The 18,820-nt window shown below is 43.7% G+C and overlaps 1 long non-coding RNA gene across 1 annotated transcript in view; it reads left to right on the top strand.

Moving 5' to 3' along the window:
- Positions 1–2,333: 2,333 nt before the first annotated feature.
- LOC136333378 (uncharacterized) overlaps positions 2,334–18,820 on the top strand; it is a 36,192-nt gene continuing 19,705 nt past the window's right edge. The window contains exon 1 of the long non-coding RNA XR_010731023.1: positions 2,334–2,411. This is a non-coding gene — a long non-coding RNA (uncharacterized lncRNA). The remainder of the gene's footprint in view (positions 2,412–18,820) is intronic.

Here is an 18,820-nt window from a genome sequence, read left to right as displayed (position 1 = left end):
ATGGGCAGAGCATCGCCCCCTGGTGGGCATACCCCGTGGATCCTGGTTGGGCGCATGCGGGAGTCTGTCTGACTGCCTCCCCGTTTCCAGCTTCAGAAAAATACAAAAATAAATAAATAAATAAATAAATAAATAAATAAATAAATAAATAAATAAATAAAAGGGAGCAGAAAGGGATTTGGGGGTCTAGTGCAAAGAACCATTTTAGTCTTAGACTGTGGTGTTGGTTACTTGACTTGAACGCATGTCAGATATCATGGACTGTACAGTAAGGAAGGGTGAAATTAACTATGTAAATTACACCTCAATAGAATAATATTGGTGCTGGAAGCTGTACTAGGAGCAAGAGCTTTGACAGAGAAATACAACTATGTATGCAAGGTGATGGGATTAGGTGAGGCTTTCCAAGAAGAATAGAGTTGATTTGTCCTAAAATGTCAGTGTGTTTCAGAATATAAGAACTTAGGGGATATGTACAGCAAGTTCTAGAGAATATGAAAGAATTGAATTTATTTGTCTGTGTTTATAATTCCAGAGTCTGAAAAGAGGATTTAAGATGTGTTAAAATTTTGGCAAAGTTTGCTCAATTTTGATGGGCTTATTCACAGGCTTGTGTACAAAAGAAAAGAAAAGGAAACTCATGAAATCTTTTCTGCTACTATTATATTAATTCATAACTTGAATTGGACTGTCTCACTATTAAAATGGTAAAGTGGAGTTCCAGCTCTTATCTGCCTAGATAGCAGAGATTCTGAATCTCCATAGATGAATTTTCTGGTCTTTGCATTGACTATATCATGTCTTTGATTATTTAAAACAATCGCAAAGAATACAGTTTCTTCACTGTGAACAAACTTAGGTTTTTACAACTGTGCTGCCTTTAAAATATTTTAAAATATTATATTGTCACTTTGATTAAATAGGCAGCCAAATAGGTTCCTCAGACGGTCATATTCCTATCTTAGTCAAGTTACTAAGTCTATTTTGATCACTCTTTGGATTTTGTCTATGTTTGGGTCCTAAATGGAGAAAAATAAAGTGACATTTCCAGGATATTTTTTATATTTAAAACAAGGTCAAGGCACATATGGGAGTAGATGCTTTCTGCTCCTCCCCCCTTCTCTCTCTCTCTCTCTCTCTCCCCTCTCTAAAATGAATAAATAAAATCTTAAAAAATTTTTTTTAAGAGATCCCTTGGAAATCCTAACAATATATTATTTCACCTTACGTAAACAGATGTTGAAGATAATTACGTTTTTAGTATTTTATTCTTTGGTTTGCTCCATACTTCCACAACAGTTCAACACAAGAGCTGCCTGGGAAAAACTGTCCAATCAAAAGAGATGTTCAGCTTTTCCTAAGTTAAGTTTCCATAGTTAAAATGCTACTACTGGTAACTCAGATATTTCAGAAGTTGTCGACTTTACAGGAATGCCCTGGAGATTGGTCCAAACTCTTGCTGTCCATCATAAGCTCTTGCCCTCAGGGGAGCCAAAAATCAAACTTATGAAATAGTTAGGCACTCTGTTCTGATACAGAATTTTCTTCTCCATTGTGACATGATTGATTACTTTTTTTTTTAAACTATTCTTTTTTTTTAAATTTTTTTATTTATTCATTTTTAGAGAGGAGAGAGAGAGGGAGAGAGAGAGAGAGAGAGAGGAGAGAGAGACGGGGGGAGGAGTTGGAAGCATCAACTCCCATATGTGCCTTGACCAGGCAAGCCCAGGGTTTTGAACCGGCGACCTCAGCATTTCCAGGTCGACGCTTTATCCACTGTGCCACCACAGGTCAGGCCATGATTGATTACTGTAGTGATTTTTACCCAGTGTGCCACAAAAAACTTTAAAACATGCAATACCTGACTAGTCAAGGGGCACTGACCTCTTTTCCCTTAGATTGTCAAATAAAAAAAAAATGACAATAGCTGTCTGGTGTGAATGAATCAAAATTATACTTATATTTCTTGTCAGATTGGCAAATATATATATATATTTTTTGGCATGCTACAAGTTTTAGTAATTAGTTTATGTGTGCCATGAGATGAAAAAGGTTGAAAATAGCTGGATTACTGCAATGAATGAACCATGGCCATTCAGTTTCATAATCAAAAAGGTTTCTGCTATCTTCTGATGCTTGCCTGAAGGTTCTACAAGCTGGAATGCGTCTTGAACAAGAAGGGTCAGCCTCAGAGCCTCCTGGAAAAGGATTGTGCCAAATACTCTAAACTATCAGTATGTCTAAGAATAGACTCTTGGGTACGGGCTTCTGAGCTGACATAACTGAAACGACTTTGAAATAACATCAGCAGACAGAGCCCGAATTTCCAGGACTCCTTCTCGTCCACTGCAGGGAAGCAGACTGCTTCCCTAGACCCGCAGAATGGGAGCTGCGCGCGACTGAATAGACCGGTGAGGGACATTTGATTTGGGCTGGTTGTTTGGAATATCGTTGATGCTGCTTTCATGGTCTGTATTTTATAGACATATAAGAAAGCTTTTTCTCTTCTTTCTTCACTAACCCTCAATTTAATAGAATCAGTGCTTTTAAACAGAAGTGAGACTTCTAATGGTATCTGATTCTTACCTGATTCCCCCAGAGTTCAGAAATAAATTCTCCTACGGAGTATCTTTATTTTTGGATAGCAGTATAGATTCTGCATGGCTTTATAAGGTTCTGTCCTCTTTTTTTTTTTACTGAACTATATAATTGGACAAATCAATTATTGCCACCAAGGCCATAACTAAATGTCGTATTTGAGGAGGATTCTCTTTTAATTAGGTATGACACACCCATTATTAAGGAAAATTACTGTGATGGTTATTTTATAGTTGCCCCCGGGGTACTCGGCTGAAACATTATGTCTGAGTATGTCTGTGTTTTTGGATGAGATTATCATTTGAATTGGTGGACTGAGTAAACTAGATTCCCTTCTCCAAATTGGATGGACAGAATTCAATCTGTTGAGGACCAGAATAGAACAAACAAGCAGAGGAAGGAGGCATGTACCCCCTTTTACTTCTGGCCTGTCTGCTTGAGCTGGGATGTTGGTGTCTTCCTGCCCTAGACTGATATTTGTACCATTACTGCCCCTGGTTGCCAGGACTTCAGCCTCAGATCAAATCACTCCATGGGTTTTCTTGGATCTCCAGCCTGCAGACAGCACACTGTGGGACTTCCCAGTCTCCATAATTGCATGAACTGATTCCTCTAATAAATCTTTTCCCTTCTACATATATCCTATTGGCTCTATTTCTTTTGAGAACCTTGACTGATATAGTCACTGACCTGCCATGTGGAGCCAATGCTTAAAAATTGCTCCCGAGGAGACCAGCTTGGTGTCTGACTTACCGGGTCCCAGTGTCACAGTTGATAAGGAAACTCACCTGCTAGGCCATGAGGGGCAGACTTTAAGAAGAGAGAAATTTACCCCCAAACATAGATAGGTATACCACCAGGTATAATCTGGTGGAGAGAATGTCTTTTTAGCCTTAAGATAGAAGAGCAAAAAATTGACGTTTTCCAAAAGTCCACTCCAAGATTACATAAGACAATTTCCATGCAGAGGTTATTTCCTACAGAAGAGGTCTAGATTTTCAGAGTAAGGTTAAGGAGGCCTGCGTGGTTAATAAAAACCTATTTTTATACCTATGTGTTGCCAAACATGCAGATGCCAGCCTTTGGGAGATTATTATGATATCACAAGGGTGACACTAGAACGCTACTGTAAAAACTTTGGAAATAAGGCAAAAAGAAGGGGGTTGGCATGTCTATTTTATGTCTACAGGAGCATGGCCCACTCAGTTTTAAAGGGCTTGATCCCGTTCAATTCATTGTTTAATATTGATGAACAGTTCCAGATTTAGTGAAGTTACATGTTAATTTTTATGGATTTTTGTTCAGTGGAGATGCAAATGATTGCTTCCCAATGAAACAGATAACTCCAAACTTCACAGCTTGTCACTCTGGTGGACATTAAAGAGTTTGTGTCTAGTCAATAAATTTTATTCTAATAGCCCTTTACTAAATTGCCTGTAAAGACCTGCTTCTTTAAATGTTATTTGAAAGCAGTCCGAACATCTCACTAGTCGCCTCAAGTAATTAGTGAGTAGGATACAATCTTTAATAAGTATTCACTATATTTTTGCATGAACCATGATTGAAATATTGTATTTTAATATAAATAAAGATTTTCTTTTTCATTTTGTCCATCTAAAAAAAAAAACACAAACCCACAAGAAATCTGATGTGAGTGGTATATAACGGAGTTGATGTAATTTCATTAAAAGAAAAGCAAAGGAAATTTAAAGCAGTTAGCTTTTGCAGCAGCCATTGTATGTGTTGGGTAAGTTTATTGAAACATGTATTTAAAAATTTTTTCATGAGTCATCTAGAGGTTTGGGGCCTAAAAATGAGATACCTCTGATCTAGATGAGGTCTGAGACAATATGATTCTGAGATGTCCAAACTGTTATTTGACATAGAGATTGAAATGGTTCCATTTCAAAAGAATTGTAGTGGTTCCTAAAAACATCAGTTGAATGAGTGTCAACACAGAAAATTGCTGCCTTCTCAAAGCCCAGGGTCATTGTTCTCTCAAGCCTATCAAATCAAATCGAATCTAAAACCAACTGAGGTTGCCATACCTTGCAGGATGTTCTGTGTTGTTAGCCTAGCTTGTTGCATGGGGCTCATTTCTCTGTCCTGGTGTAGTCCTTGATTCCAGTTTGTTCGTTTTGCCTAGGCCGGAGCTTCTAGTGACCACATCATGTATGAACTGACAAATTCTGGCAAATCTGGGGAAGTTCAGCATGTCACATGATTGATTAGGGTCACATAGTGGAAGCAGAGTGAGGAGAAGATGGAGGGAATAGCAACTGGGCTTAAATTCTGCAGTTTGCATAAATCACCAAATTTACTTTATTCATGATTTGCTCCATTCTCATTTTTGTTTTTTGTTTTTTTGGGTTTTTTTTTTTTTTTGACAGAGACAGAGAGAAATAGAGAGAGGGACCGATAGAGACAGACAGACAGGAAGGGAGAGAGATGAGAGGCATCAATTCTTTGCTTTCTCGAACATGCCTTGACTGGGGGCTACAGCAGAGCGAGTGACCCCTTGCTCAAGTCAGTGACCTTGAGTTCAAGCTGGTGAGCCTTGTTCTAACCAGATGAGCCCATGCTCAAGCTGACGACCTCGGGGCCTCAAACCTGGGTCCTCCGCATCCCAGTCTGTCGCTCTGTCCACTGAGCCACCACCTGGCCAGGCGATTTGCTCCATTCTTAGCATAAGAAAATAAAATCACATCACTTGACTCTATCTAGTCGAGCATGCACGAGTCTTCACGAGTCTTAGATCAAAAATAACAGTTGATCTTTAGAGAAACTTAGGATTAAAACACAGTAAGTTTTTTTGAAAACAACCTAAAGTATATTCCAATGCTCAAAAGGAAGCATATCACGATTCAAAAGAGGCTATTAGAAACATCCAGGAAGTAAGTGAGAGTGGTTGGGACCAGCCTATAACAAACAGTGAGCAAGGTGAAAAATGTCAGATCCAGCGTATATCTTAGAACAGGGGTCCCCAAACTTTTTACACAGGGGGCCAGTTCACTGTCCCTCAGACCGTTGGAGGGCCGGACTATAAAAAAACTATGAACAAATCCCTATGCACACTGCACATATCTTATTTTAAGGTAGAAAAACAAAATGGGAACAAATACAATATTTAAAATAAAGAACAAGTAAATTTAAATAAACAAACTGACCAGTATTTCAATGGGAACTATGCTCCTCTCACTGACCACCAATGAAAGAGGTGCCCCTTCCGGAAGTGCGGCGGGGGCCGGATAAATGGCCTCAGGGGGCCTCATGCAGCCCGCGGGCTGTAGTTTGGGGACCTCTGTCTTAGAAGTACCGCATAAAGGACCTACTCATGAACTGGACACGAGGTGTGAAAGAAGGAGAAGAACCAAGGTGAGACCCCGGTTTGTAGCCTGAGCAGCAGGGTAAACAGGACTTCCGTTTATTGATGTAGGTTAGAGGGAGGAGAGCAATTTGAAAAGAGAAGAAACCAACAGTTCTGCATAGGACCCAGAATCCCGAGGTGCTGTTGAGACATCTGGATAGAAGCTCAAGAAATCTGGAGCTCAGAGGTTCAGTCGAGGTAGGAAGAGGACTGGGAGAGTTGTCAGTTCATTGAAAGCTGTGGGACTAACCGTCATAAACTAAGAAAAGAGTGTTGATGGGGGAGAGAAGGGAGGGGGAGGGGACCTGGGGTACCTCCCACTTTCAGAAGTCTGGGCATGGGGAGCACCTGGCAAAGGGGCTGAAAAGGGGTGACCACTGAGGCAGGGGGAGGACCAGGAAAATGTGGTCTCCCAAAGCCTGGAGAGGAAGACTGTCCAGCAGTGTCACCTGCTGCTGAGACATTAGGAATGGGACGAGACAAAGAGCTGACCAGTCACTCACTGGCTTTGGTCTGGTGTGGGTCGTAGGAGACACTGATAAAAGTTCTGTTAGAGAAGAGATAGAGAGGGCAGTTTGATTTTTACAGAGTGGTTAATAACACGGATTATGGAATTAGTCAGATGGCAATCAGAGTTACCATTAATTATGACTCGGTATCTACCAGATGTTTTACAAAAATTATCTCATCTAATCCTCTAAACAGTACTATTAAGCATGCGCTGCCCTCATACTCATTTTTATAGATAAAGAAATTAAAATTCAAGGATTTAAGCAAACTGAATAGGGTCACATGCAGGCAGTGGCAAAACCAGGACTCAAACAGAAGCTATTTAACTTTAGAGCCATTTAACTTCACAGTTTAACCATTTTTGATAAAGTGCTTCCTATGGCTAGTTTAAAGCCTGGCCTTCCTACTAACTAGCCATGTAATTTTGGGTAAATTACTTACCTTACTCTAACACTTGGTTTCTATAAATAAATTTTTCATAAAAATAGAGATCTTACATCTGCAGAGGGCTTGTGAGCATTGAGCTATTACATGCAAAGCCTTCGCATTGAGCCGACCCATAGTTACTGTCTGGTGTAACCTGCTCCTTTCACAGACAAGGAAGTGGGGCCCCAGAGAGCCCGGAGGCTCGCCACAGGCACAGGCCATGTCAGAGGGAAGGCTGTACAAACGCCAGGACTTCTGGTCCAGAGCTCTGAACTCAAAGGACCTCTGACCAGCTATCTTTCTTGGAAGCCCCTACCTAGGGACCAAGATACTCTTTGATGCAGTCCCAAAGCACTGGTGAGCCGCTTAGAATAGTCCCTGCTCGGGCAACAAATAACTCAGTGTCATTACCTGCCTGATGCCTTTTGAAGCAGCCCTGTTCCCAAGAGCGCTCTGTCACCGGAGTGACAATCCCTCATGTTGTACATCTCCCCAAAGCTGACATCCCGCCTTTGTGTTTTAAAATGCCCAAGACGGATCACAGAAAGTGCCAGCTCATTCCGGAAAGCAGAAGCTATACTCCAGGCTGTTTTGTGGCTAAGTAAGGAAATGTCTGGTAATATTTATTTAGTTGTTTCCTTTTCAATCTATGTCAGCTGTGGTTTGGTTATAAAAAAAAATATTATAAAAGACAAAGTTTGATTTTGGAGGGTTCTAAATCTGGGAGATTTGCGTGGTACCTTAGGCTCAGAATCATGCACAGTGACTATGGAAGGGACACAGAGACTGGTTAGATCAGTGGCGCTTATAGTTAGGGGTGTGGGGGACTGTGAGTCCCTTTCAAGAGCCCCTGTGTAGCAAGGGAAAGGCTGAGAGATGATGGGTTAGGATGCTGGCCTCCCCTCTTAGCCTGTTTCAAACAGTTCTGTCTTTTTTATTTTTTTTTCACATAGTCTAGCTTGCTACAGACTGGACTACTTATGTGGAAAAAGTTCTGGTTGAAAAAAAAAGTGATCTAGTCTAATTTTCTTACTATACAGACAGGGAAACTGAGGCCTGAACAGGGAAATGGATTTGTAAGAGTAAGGCTACCCCAGAACTTAGGCTGAAATTCAACTCTCTGACATCCCATAGGGATCTCCCCATCCCCCGCCACCTTGACTCAATAGGGCTACAAATGAACTTGATTTTAATTTTTGACCTTACTTCCAGTGCAGTGATCGATAACATTTTTCCGTGAAGGATAAGATCATAAGTATTTTCCGTGTTACAGGATACACAGTCTCTGTTGTAACTATCCACTTCTGTGCTTGCAGTGCACGGTGAACACAGGCGATGTGTAAACGGACAAGCCTGTGTGCATTCCAATACAATTTTACTTGCAAAAACAGGCATCAGGTGACACAAGGTTTAGCTTGTCGATCCCCGTTCTAGTATATCAGGAAACCAGGGGGTTATGAGTGAGATGACACACACACAGTAAGAGGGAATAGTTATTGATTTATTTAGCAGGATGCTCAGTGTGCTATTAGAGATGGACAGCAAGCCTACTTATGAAATAATGGGGCTGTTTAAATAAATGGTTATCTAGGAAAGCGATGACAAAGTGCCTGAGATAGATCATGGCTGAAACACCAGGGGAGGCTTCACAAAGAGAACTTTGAGTTGGCCTTGGGTAATGTTATCAGGTCCAAATGAGGAAGTTCATCTCAGATAGAGGAAACAGCACATGGCAGCACTCCAGTGGCTTCAGGAGTATGAGGTGTGAGAGGCTGGGGAAAGCCCGTGAAGGGTCCATGTGTCCTGTTGAGATGGCTGGACTTTGTTATTTTGAATGAGGGGGACCCATTCAAGGTGTTTTAAGCAGGGGCAGGGTATAGTCACCAGGCATTTCATAGAGATTGATGTGGCACCGTGGGGTGGATGAAATGTTGAGGTGTGGGTCAGGAAAATACATTAGAAAGTGATAGAAATCATTCAGGTGAGAGACAATGGGTCAAAGTTAGTGCTACACCTTAAATTTATACAATGTTACATATTAATCATATCACAGTAAAGCTGCAAAAAAAAAGTGTTTATATGATATGCAAGGCATGTTTGTTGCTTTTATTTATTGACTATATTCCCAGAGCCAGGAGACTTAAATTTAACATTTGTCTACTCATTAGCTGTGTAAATTTGGAAATGTCACATAGCCTCTCTGAACCTTAGATGCCTCATCTTCTGAGAGGTGATTATAGTACCTACCACCAATGAGCGTTGTAAAGATTAAATAGGATATTGTATTAAAGCTCCACTTAAACCCTGTTTTTATATACAAATACCTAGCCAAGTGGTTTTCTTTTCATAGAAACTGAATTCTCCAAGAGATTAAACCTGAAGAGAGATTTATCCTTGCAGGGATGGGCACCGCGCTTGACATTGTAATCCACTGTGGAAATGGGGGATCATTTTGACATTTCTTATGGATCATCGGGATACTCTCCAAGGCCCGAGAATGGTGTTTAAGATGTCTCTTAGGCAGGAATTTTAATAAAATATGCGCTCCTTGTAAATTACATTGCTCACGTGGAAATGTGCTATACGGTACAAATAGAGATTGCCATTAACATCACTGCCAATAGAGGATTGCATTATTTTAAATTTGATTGATGTGGTTCTCTTGTGCATTCTTGAAAGAAATATGGTGAAGTCAGATGACTCAATACCGGTTTTAAGTGACACTTAGCAGCATGGTTATTCAATAAAGATGTTCTCTTTAAATGTGTAGGAGGCACTGGTACAACTAGGCTCGATTGCATGCTGAAGGGCGTGCATATTCATTCCTCCCAACTGTTACTGAGTAGAGTACGATTTAATTTGTTTGCTGTTTCTGTTCATACCAAGGCCTACTTAGTATAACCATCGAAAGTTCTTAAGACTATTAACAGGGATCCTCCTAAAATTGCTACAGACTTTTTAAGTGTCTGTGAATTACCCTGACAGGGCTTTCGTTTTAACTCACATTAAGTAGATTTCATTATTAACCAGAATATGTGCAAACTGCTAAAATGAGGCCATTAACATCTTAAATACACTGCCATTTTAAAATGAAAGTAAGTTTGAAAAAAAAAATAGAGAAAATGCATTTGTAAAAAACAAAGCTGCCAAAAAAAAAAAAAAATAGAAAAGAAACCAAATTCCAAATGTAACCATACTGATTACAGACATTCTGATCAGTCTGAAGGCGCACTGATGGTGTTTACCACCATGTTTCGAGAAATACTTAGAAAAAGCAATTGGTCTGGAAATCTGGGCCCGAGTTTCAGTGTTAGGTCAAATTTCCAAAAAATCAATCTGCCATTACACGGTCAACTTGCCAAATAACAAATTCAAAGAATTTGCTAAATTTATTAAAAACGGGTTTATTTCAAACGGGTGAATGAATATGAAAAAATTAGGTTTAGAAGTGTTCGGCCAAGTTTTAGGTGATCGGCTTTCATTTTGCCTTCAGAATTTCATTTGTCTTCTTCTTTTTAAGAACCGTTCATCCCGTGTCTACCCGCAAGCAAGCTCCCCGAGGCTGGAGCTCAGGGGGCCGTGTCAGGGGGAAGCAAGCCCTTCTGCCGAAGGAGGGGAAGAGAAGGGCCCCTGAGAACCCCGCCTGCACTGGGGACTCCACAGGGCAGCTCCTAAGGACCAGGACAAAGAGTAGAGGGTGCGGATGGGAACTCCAGAGCACTGAGGGGCAGTCGGCCGGCCCTGGGGGCGGGCAGCCTGGTGGTAGAGAGGGTGGGACCTGGGGGGGCGGGGCGCGCGAGGGAGACCTGAGGGTTATGCTGACAATGAAGAGGTCCCTGACTAGGAGTTCAGGCTTCTCACAGCGCTGCTCATGGGTCCGGTGTGAATTGTTGTACACTTAATAAAGTCAAGTTGAAGCAAGTTGTTAATGAGTAGGGAAACTCAGAAACCAGTCCTTTGGTGACTTGGCATTTGGTGAACTGACCTTCAGTGCACTGACTTTTATCAAACTGACTCATTGATCTGGCCATTCGATGAACTGGTTGCTCAGTAACTCTGCAGAGGGAGCCACGAGGCCTGGCTCTGGCTGAGGGACCCCTCCTTCCGGGCCTCCCCAGTAGAGAGCCCAGGCTGGACTAGGTTGGGAGAGCACACAGAAGCCTTTCTCTAGGGGGATTCCCTGAGGGTAGGGAGCAGGCCAGGTGTGGGGGCTCTGACCCTTGAACCCGCAAATCACTCAGGTCTGCCCTGTTTTGCCATATGAGGTTTCTTTGGAAAAAAAAAAAAAATGTTTCCCTGTTAAAATCAATTAAGACACATTTTGAAAACCAGTAGAAAAGATGATTATGCAGCCTTTGGAATAAGAATAGATCATCCTCTGAGTACTTCCCGGACCCCCAACACTGTGCTGAGCACTTGAAGGATGTTTTCTCAGTTAGTCCTCATTCCTGTGCTCAGTCCGAGGGAGGTGACCGCCATCCTCACCTGACAAGGGAAGAGATGGGCTCTCAGTGTCGCCAAGCCAGGTCTCCGGCGTTTTCTAGAAAACCATGCATTCTAGAACATCTCTGTGCAAGCCACCAAAGGCCTGGTGGCTCAGTCACCTGAAGACTTCTTCAAGGGTAGCCTGTAGGAGGACTTGGCAACTTGACCTCAACCTCCTTGTTGAACAGAAGCTCCAGGTCCCCAACCTGAGCTCTTCCTGTCCCCAAATGGGTCTCACTGACTCACCTTTGTGGTGGCTTCTGTCCTCGCTGTCTAACCGGCCCTTTATAATTCAGTCTCAGTTCTACTTTGTCCACGGGGCCTTCACTACCCTCTTATTCACAGCAGCAGTACAAGAACCAGCTTGCCAATTAGCAACTCCCCAATCAGCGTGCATAAAATGCCAGTTATGCAGGAAGTTCTAGAGACCTGCTGTACAGCATGGTGCCAATAGGTAACAATGCTGCAGTGGGCACAGTTGGTTCAAAGGGTAGATTTCCTGTTGAGTGTTCTTACTAGAAAAAAAAAAAACACACACGAAAACCAACACACAGTATGCCTACCACATTCCTGGCGTAGGGTACCACCCAAGAGTTCTGCGCTTACCACCTTTCCAGAGACCAGGAAACTGAGGCACAAGGGGTGAAGTCGCTTACTGAGTCCCATAGCTGATAAATGGCAGAACCCTGCTTCCAACCACTTCTTACTTCTTTACCTCTCTCTGCCAACCCCTCACTCGCCTCCCCCAGGCCACCGGGATCCCCTGCTGCGCCTCTCCTGGACCCTGTTGACTCTTTAAAATGCAGCTCACACTTCTTGGCCCTTCTCGTGGTGTGTTTTCAATTAAGTTAGTCTTCTGGGAGGGTACTTCTGCCCTCTCCCGCTAGGACCCGAGGCTCCTGAAGGCCCTCCCCTCATCTGTCACTCCTTCGCATCACCACTGGGTCCGGTGACATCCTCATGCATTTTTCAGCAGGTGCTGGGACCCATTTCTCCCTGATAAGTGGTGTCCTTCGGTTTGTTTTTATTGATTTCCGTGGGGATCTGTTTCCTGCCAGGCTACACGAACATCTGTAGGGGATCATGGCCGCACTGTCTCCAGGATGGTTCAGGCTTCATCAGGTCAGGCCCTTGTCCCGGCGTCTGTCAAGTGGTTCTCAGTTCAGATGCCAGCAGCTCTGAGCTGGACCTGTTCCACCCCGGCTCGTCCTGCCCTGGTGGCACCCTCGCCCTGGCTCCTCAACAGGACTGACCGTCTCTAGCCCCTCCCCCTAATGCTGGGTCCCATCTCCTTGTAACAAGTCCTAACTGGCCCAGCCTTACTCTCCAGACCTGTCCTCAGTGCTAAAGCATTGCTGTTTGGAGAGTAAACTTGGAGCCACAAATTTTTTTTTTCCTTCATAAAGATGTGCTTTAGCCAATAGCCAGACTATGTAAGAGGAAGAGACCAAAGAGGGCCATGAGGCTGAGGGTGAGGTGGAGAAGCTGGAGTAGAAACCCCACTATGTTCTGTCTCATTAGAAAAACCTGCCTAGGCTGCTGTTTCCACTCGGGCAGGGAGAATTAGAGCTCGTAAAGAGGTTCACATCCGGACCTCTGAAACCTGCAAGTATGTGACATGACACATCAAAGAGGAATTAAGGGTATAGATGGAGTTAAGGTTGACAGTCTGAGGTTCTTAAAATCAGGAGGTTCTCCTGGGGTTAGCTGAGGGCCCAGTATAATCACAGTGTCCTTAAGAGTGGAAGAGGGCATTGGAAGAGATGTCAGAGAAGTGGCAGCACGAGAAGGACTCCACTCCACGTAGCTAGTTCTGGAGAAGGAGGAGGGGGCTGCGAGTCAAGGAGAGCAGGCAGCTTCCGGGAGCTTAGAAAGGCAAGGCCAGGGGTTCTCCACTCGAACTGCTGGAGGCGGTGCCCCCTGCCAAGCCCCGGAGGACGTTAGCCTGGCGAGTTCTATGCTAGACTTCTGATCGACAGCCTTTCAAAGATTTAAACTGGTATTATTTTTAATCCACTAACTTGGTGATAAATTTGTCTTCGCGGCAAGAGAGAGACTTACGACAATCAATAAACTTCAGATACAATAACTTGTGAGCCTTTCGTCAACCAGAGGAAAAAATTTACACGGAGGAGTTTGCATATTGCTGTCTTTTAGATTCAGTACAGTATTCTGGACAGCAAACCTGGGTGTTTTTTTTCTTTCTACCCACTGTTCAGTTTGGTGGAACTGCTTTCTAGTGGTGATTAAATCTTGCTATGATTTTTAAGAGGCAAAAAATGTTAAGCTTCGGTCAACCGGTCAATTGGGTTTTGTCTCTAAAAACTCTTTCAAAGAGCAATTCTGTATTTGAGTCAACTTTGTTAAATTATAAAAAAATAACCATTGTTGCTAAGAGAAGCTGCCAGGTGTTGCCATGGGAACAATTGTTTTAAAATCAGAAATAACGAGCTCTAACTGTCAAGAGCTAAGGTAGAGAAGTCAAGGAACCGAGCTACCCCTTACTTCCTCCTCATCAAGGGAAACGGCCTGAGGTTCCCTACAAATCCTGTAAGTTCAGCAGACATTGCCCTGCTCTTCTGTGAAGGACAAGAATAAATGCATGGATTTCAGATTCAAGCAGATTGGTGTCTGAATTCCTGAGTCACCCGTGCCATCTGCAAGACTGAGAATAATCTAAGGAACTACCCTGGGACTCCCTCGTGCTCATCGTGAAAGGGAGATTAAGATAGCACTTACCTCCTGGAGTGGGTGTGATTACACGAGACAACATATGCAATTTGTCTAGCACAGTGCGTGGAGAGGAGCGTGAGCCCAGTTCCTGATGGTGCGAGACGAAGACTGTCGAAAGGTGCGGGGCCCTACTTGCTTCAAACCAACTTGAAAAGGGAGCTTTTAAAGGATTGCCAGTCCATTGGGGACTGAGAAGCGGTCCTCCTGCATATGACTGGTAGGCAGCTCAGTCCCCTGTGTGACTCACCTTGAGTCAGCCGTACCCGACAGCTAACTAACTGTACCTCACACAAAGAACAAGTCCAGTGCTCTCTCACTTGGCTCTCCTGGCAATGCTGTCAAAGCTTCAACAACTTGCTGTCACCTACTGCCTTTCTCTCTTAGTGGACCAACAACCCACAAAGCGGCTTGTGGTCTGGTACTGGTTGAAGCACCAGCTTTGAGGAGGATTGTCTAGATGGCTGTTCCATCCCACTGGGTAGTAGCTCTTTGGTCTCTGATTTCACCCATAGGTGACTAGCAGGAAGGGCTGGGAGACAACAGGAGTGGGACCTGACCCAGGCTATAAGCAAGCACAGGGACTTTGAAGACTGGCTGACCAGGTCATAAAAGCATCACCATAAAGGGAAAATGCTCAACTGAGTTTGGGGAGCCACATCCATGACACAGAGCTGGGAAGTAGCTAAATGTTGGATTGAACTGGGAGGACCAGGCAGGAGAGAAACTAAAGGAGGACCAACTGTCAGTGGAAGGACCATTGGAGAACAGGGTGGGGTTCACGTGATGGAGAAGGCGGACCTGGGGTAGCTCTGCCCAGGGATGGAGTGTGTTCCTGGGCCAGTGGGGAGAGGTGTGAAAGACCTGGATGGTCAGTTCAGGCCATCAGAAAAACCTACCTTGCCATTCGTGTAATCGGTCTTCTTAGAAGTTCCTATCCGGCCCCAGGGTCAGGAAATGTTGTACCTTTTCAGGAGTAATTGGTCTGTTCCTGGCTGAGGTCAGAACTGTGGAGTTAATTTCTCAGGAATTTGACATTGGCCTTTTTCACATCAGCTGCTAAAAACCCTCAGGCCACATAAGTAGCCCATGTGGAGCACGTGTGTGGTCTCAGGGGCCCACGGGCTCATTTTATGTTCCCACCTTTCCATCTTATATAATGTCGCACTTTGCTTCTGGAGTGAAAATAAAAATTATGCTTTGAAATTTATTTTTTCATCATTTTACAGATAATTTTTTTCTAATTATAAAATAGGATAACCTATAATCAAATCTCAAATTAAAATAGCACAATCTTTATGCTAAGGGGGAAATGTAGACTAATACACGAAAAACTCGTCTCTGATCCTAGTACTATTAACGTTTGGGAACATATGCTCCATTCGGAGTCACCCCTGGAGTGGCAGCCGGTCCTTGGCTTTCTCCCCTGGTGTCCCATGAACTTCATGGTCCAGGTGCTCAGGTCGGGTCGACTTCTGGAGGAGATCTCCTGCTGGAAACGTAACTGCTTTTGGGAATAACTAGAGAGGCCATGACTGTGTACAGCAGGGGTCCCCAAACTACGGCCCGCGGGCCACATGCGGCCCCCTGAGGCCATTTATCTGGCCCCCACCGCACTTCCAGAAGGGGCACCTCTTTCATTGGTGGTCAGTGAGAGGAGCATAGCTCCCATTGAAATACTGGTCAGTTTGTTGATTTAAATTTACTTGTTCTTTATTTAAAATATTGTATTTGTTCCCGTTCTGTTTTTTTTTTTTTTACTTTAAAATAAGATATGTGCAGTGTGCATAGGGATTTGTTCATAGTTTATAGTCCGGCCCTCCAATGGTCTGAGGGACAGTGAACTGGCCCCCTGTGTAAAAAGTTTGGGGACCCCTGGTATACAGACTGCTTCTCCAAACAGCAAGGAAAACCAACAAGGCCTGAATGGAAACCAGCTCACCAATGGGTTGTTTTCTAAATGATTGTAACTAGCCATTAAGTGGTAATTTGTTGTCAGCCTATTTCTGTGAATTCTGGAGTTTTCTATTTTATTTTATTTTATATTATTTTATTTTAGTGAGACAAAGGTGGATAGACAGATTCTCTCTCATTTGCCCCAACTGGAATCTACCCAACAACCCCTATATGGGGCCACTATTTTTAGTGCCTGAGGCAGAGGCTCCATGGAGCCATTCTCAGCACTTAGCGCCAATGCTCTTGAAGCAATAGAGTCATGGCTGTAGGAGGAAAAGAGAGAGAGAATAGAGAGAAGAGGAATAAGTGGAGAAGTAGATGGTTGTCTTTCCTGCGTACCCTGACTAGGAATCAAACCCAGGACTTCCACATGTCAGGTCGATGCCTTATCACTGAGCCAACCAGTGAGGGCCAAATTCTGGAGTTTTTAAACAAGTGTATATGGATGAATAGCCCAAGACTAACACAGTAACAAATGTAAGAAAATAATCAAGAAGCAATTAAAAATATTAAGTGGTTGTTGACTCGAGTGTCTTCATGCCCTTGAATAGGAAGGGCATGCTCAAAAATGAATTTTTTAATATGGCATTGTTTCATTAATTTCAACTTTTACTAGCACATAATTATATGATGCTCCATATATATTATGGAGCCTAAAGAATGACAGAGGTACCTTTTCCTACAGCTAAAATAGTTAATGGAGCTGCGTGCTCTACCATTAGTTCATCCTGTCATTCAGCTTCTCCTTACTGAGCACGTATTTTGTGCAGAGTAACAGATATCAAGGGGTAGAGGTAACTAATTCCCAGTCTTTGCCTCAGGGAGTTCTGGTGGGGCGACAGCATGCTCATTGGAACTCTGTTCTGCCCCCCCCCCCGCCCCGAGCTTGGGAAGCCAGGAGGAAGAACAAACTGAGGTAGCCTAGGGAAGCAGAGGATGTGCTCCCATATGACAGCAATTTCCCGAGACCCAGAAAGGCAATGAGGTCAGCAAGGCCAGTAGTGAAGAACAAACAGACATGGTTGGAAAGATCACAGTTGGTCTTGAGTTGCTCTGAGTGTGGCTGGAGGCTTGAATGGGAAAAGCAGCCAGTAGTGGCTTCCTGCTGTTGCTCACCTCACTGCCTGGCTCCCACACATTAGCCTCCAGTGCTCCCATTCAGGTCTTAGCCTTTGTACTCTTGGGAATGGGCTCTGTTTTCTGGCTTGACTACAGCTGCCAGAGCATAGAAGGAATTCAGCAGTTAGTAAGTGCTCAATAAATGCCAACTATTTTTATTATCAGTATAAGTGGCTGCCATGTTTCTATGAAGTTACAGTCACTTGAATTTATGTATCTTTTAGACAGTGTGCATAGCAATCCAGTGTGGAGCTACTTCCCTCTGGGTTAGAAATTTTCATTGTAATCCCCAAGAAGATTGCTTTGTGTGGCATCAGGCAAGAGAATACCTCCCGTGTGAAAAGTTGCCATGCGAGACCATTGGCTTTTCTGTCCTGCTGGGCCCAGGGCTCCTGCCCAGCGCTCAGCTACCAGGGCACAAGAGGCCAATGAAAACAGATTGAGCAGGTAGGGGTCCTGCTGCTGTGAGTTCAGAAACAGGACACAGCATGACGTCATTTGCCCCAACCCTCAAGAAGCTGGCTGCGAGGGTGAGCTTGGGAATATGGACTCACTGGGCCGGAGAGACATCCTCCAATTCTTCAACATGTGGGGAATCGCTGACGTGTCAGGAATTGCCACACTGCAAAAACACCTGGCCACGATACACAAAACCCCAACATTTATGTTTTGAAATGTCAGACCTTTGAGTTGAAACACAGACTTGGAAGAGTTTGAGAATCTGGCAATTACTCAGCACTCTGCTCCGAGTGGAAGCACATACGGTTTGTTGTGTCTCCATCCACAGATGGATGTGGCTGGCTGTAGTTATTTTTTCTCCATGGTACTCCAACAACCATTTGTCTGACTCCTCAGTCCCCCACCCCTCCCTGAATTTATTGTTGGGCATTTGGCAGGCAGAGCTCAGTATTTTAGTGGGTTTGCAAATCCTTTTTAAAAAATTGGTGTTGCTGTTATATTTGGGATATAGCACCCCTTGGGTTTTTGACCACGGTGAGCTCAGGTTCTCGTTGTCCTATGGTCACGGATAAGCTGTCATTGACTGACAGATCCAGGGTCTGGATTCTGCCGCTGGGTTCCTGGTTTCTGTCTGAGCAAAGTGCAGGGGCCTCTGCACTTGAAATAACTCTGCATGTTAGTTCCATTCCATGGAAATTCCATCCTTCCTTGGCCTCTCTGATGCATTTATTCCGCAGCCAAGGAGCACGGGTTGAACACCTGCTCTGTGCTAGACACTGCGGGTGTGGAGAGGCACAAACCACTGCTGCTCACCTCAGGATGCTCCCGCCGGCCAGATGGACAGGATGCTGAGCTTGAAGAGGCACAGAGAGAGGAGGGCGGTGGGAGAGGTTGTGGGGAGACTTGGGAACACTTTCTTTTAGGGACCTGACCAATTTCTGTTTAAAATTCAGACAATATCCTTTAAGGCCGTTAAAGTTACATTTTCTTTTCTCTGTCCCCCCCCCCCCACTCATTTACTAGCTTCACTTTTTTAAATCAAAGCTTAACATTATGTGTTTAAATAATTGTCAAAACTTACTACGTTGGAATACAAAATACTATTGAATGGTAAATAAAAAACAACTTACTAAGTTGGCGGCATTCATGCATAACTAAAAAAAATCCTCA

Source organism: Saccopteryx bilineata, chromosome 4, assembly GCF_036850765.1.
Source record: "Saccopteryx bilineata isolate mSacBil1 chromosome 4, mSacBil1_pri_phased_curated, whole genome shotgun sequence".
NCBI classification, from domain to species: domain Eukaryota; kingdom Metazoa; phylum Chordata; class Mammalia; order Chiroptera; family Emballonuridae; genus Saccopteryx; species Saccopteryx bilineata.
Note: the sequence above shows the minus strand (reverse complement) of the source record. Positions and strands in the feature narration are given on the sequence as shown.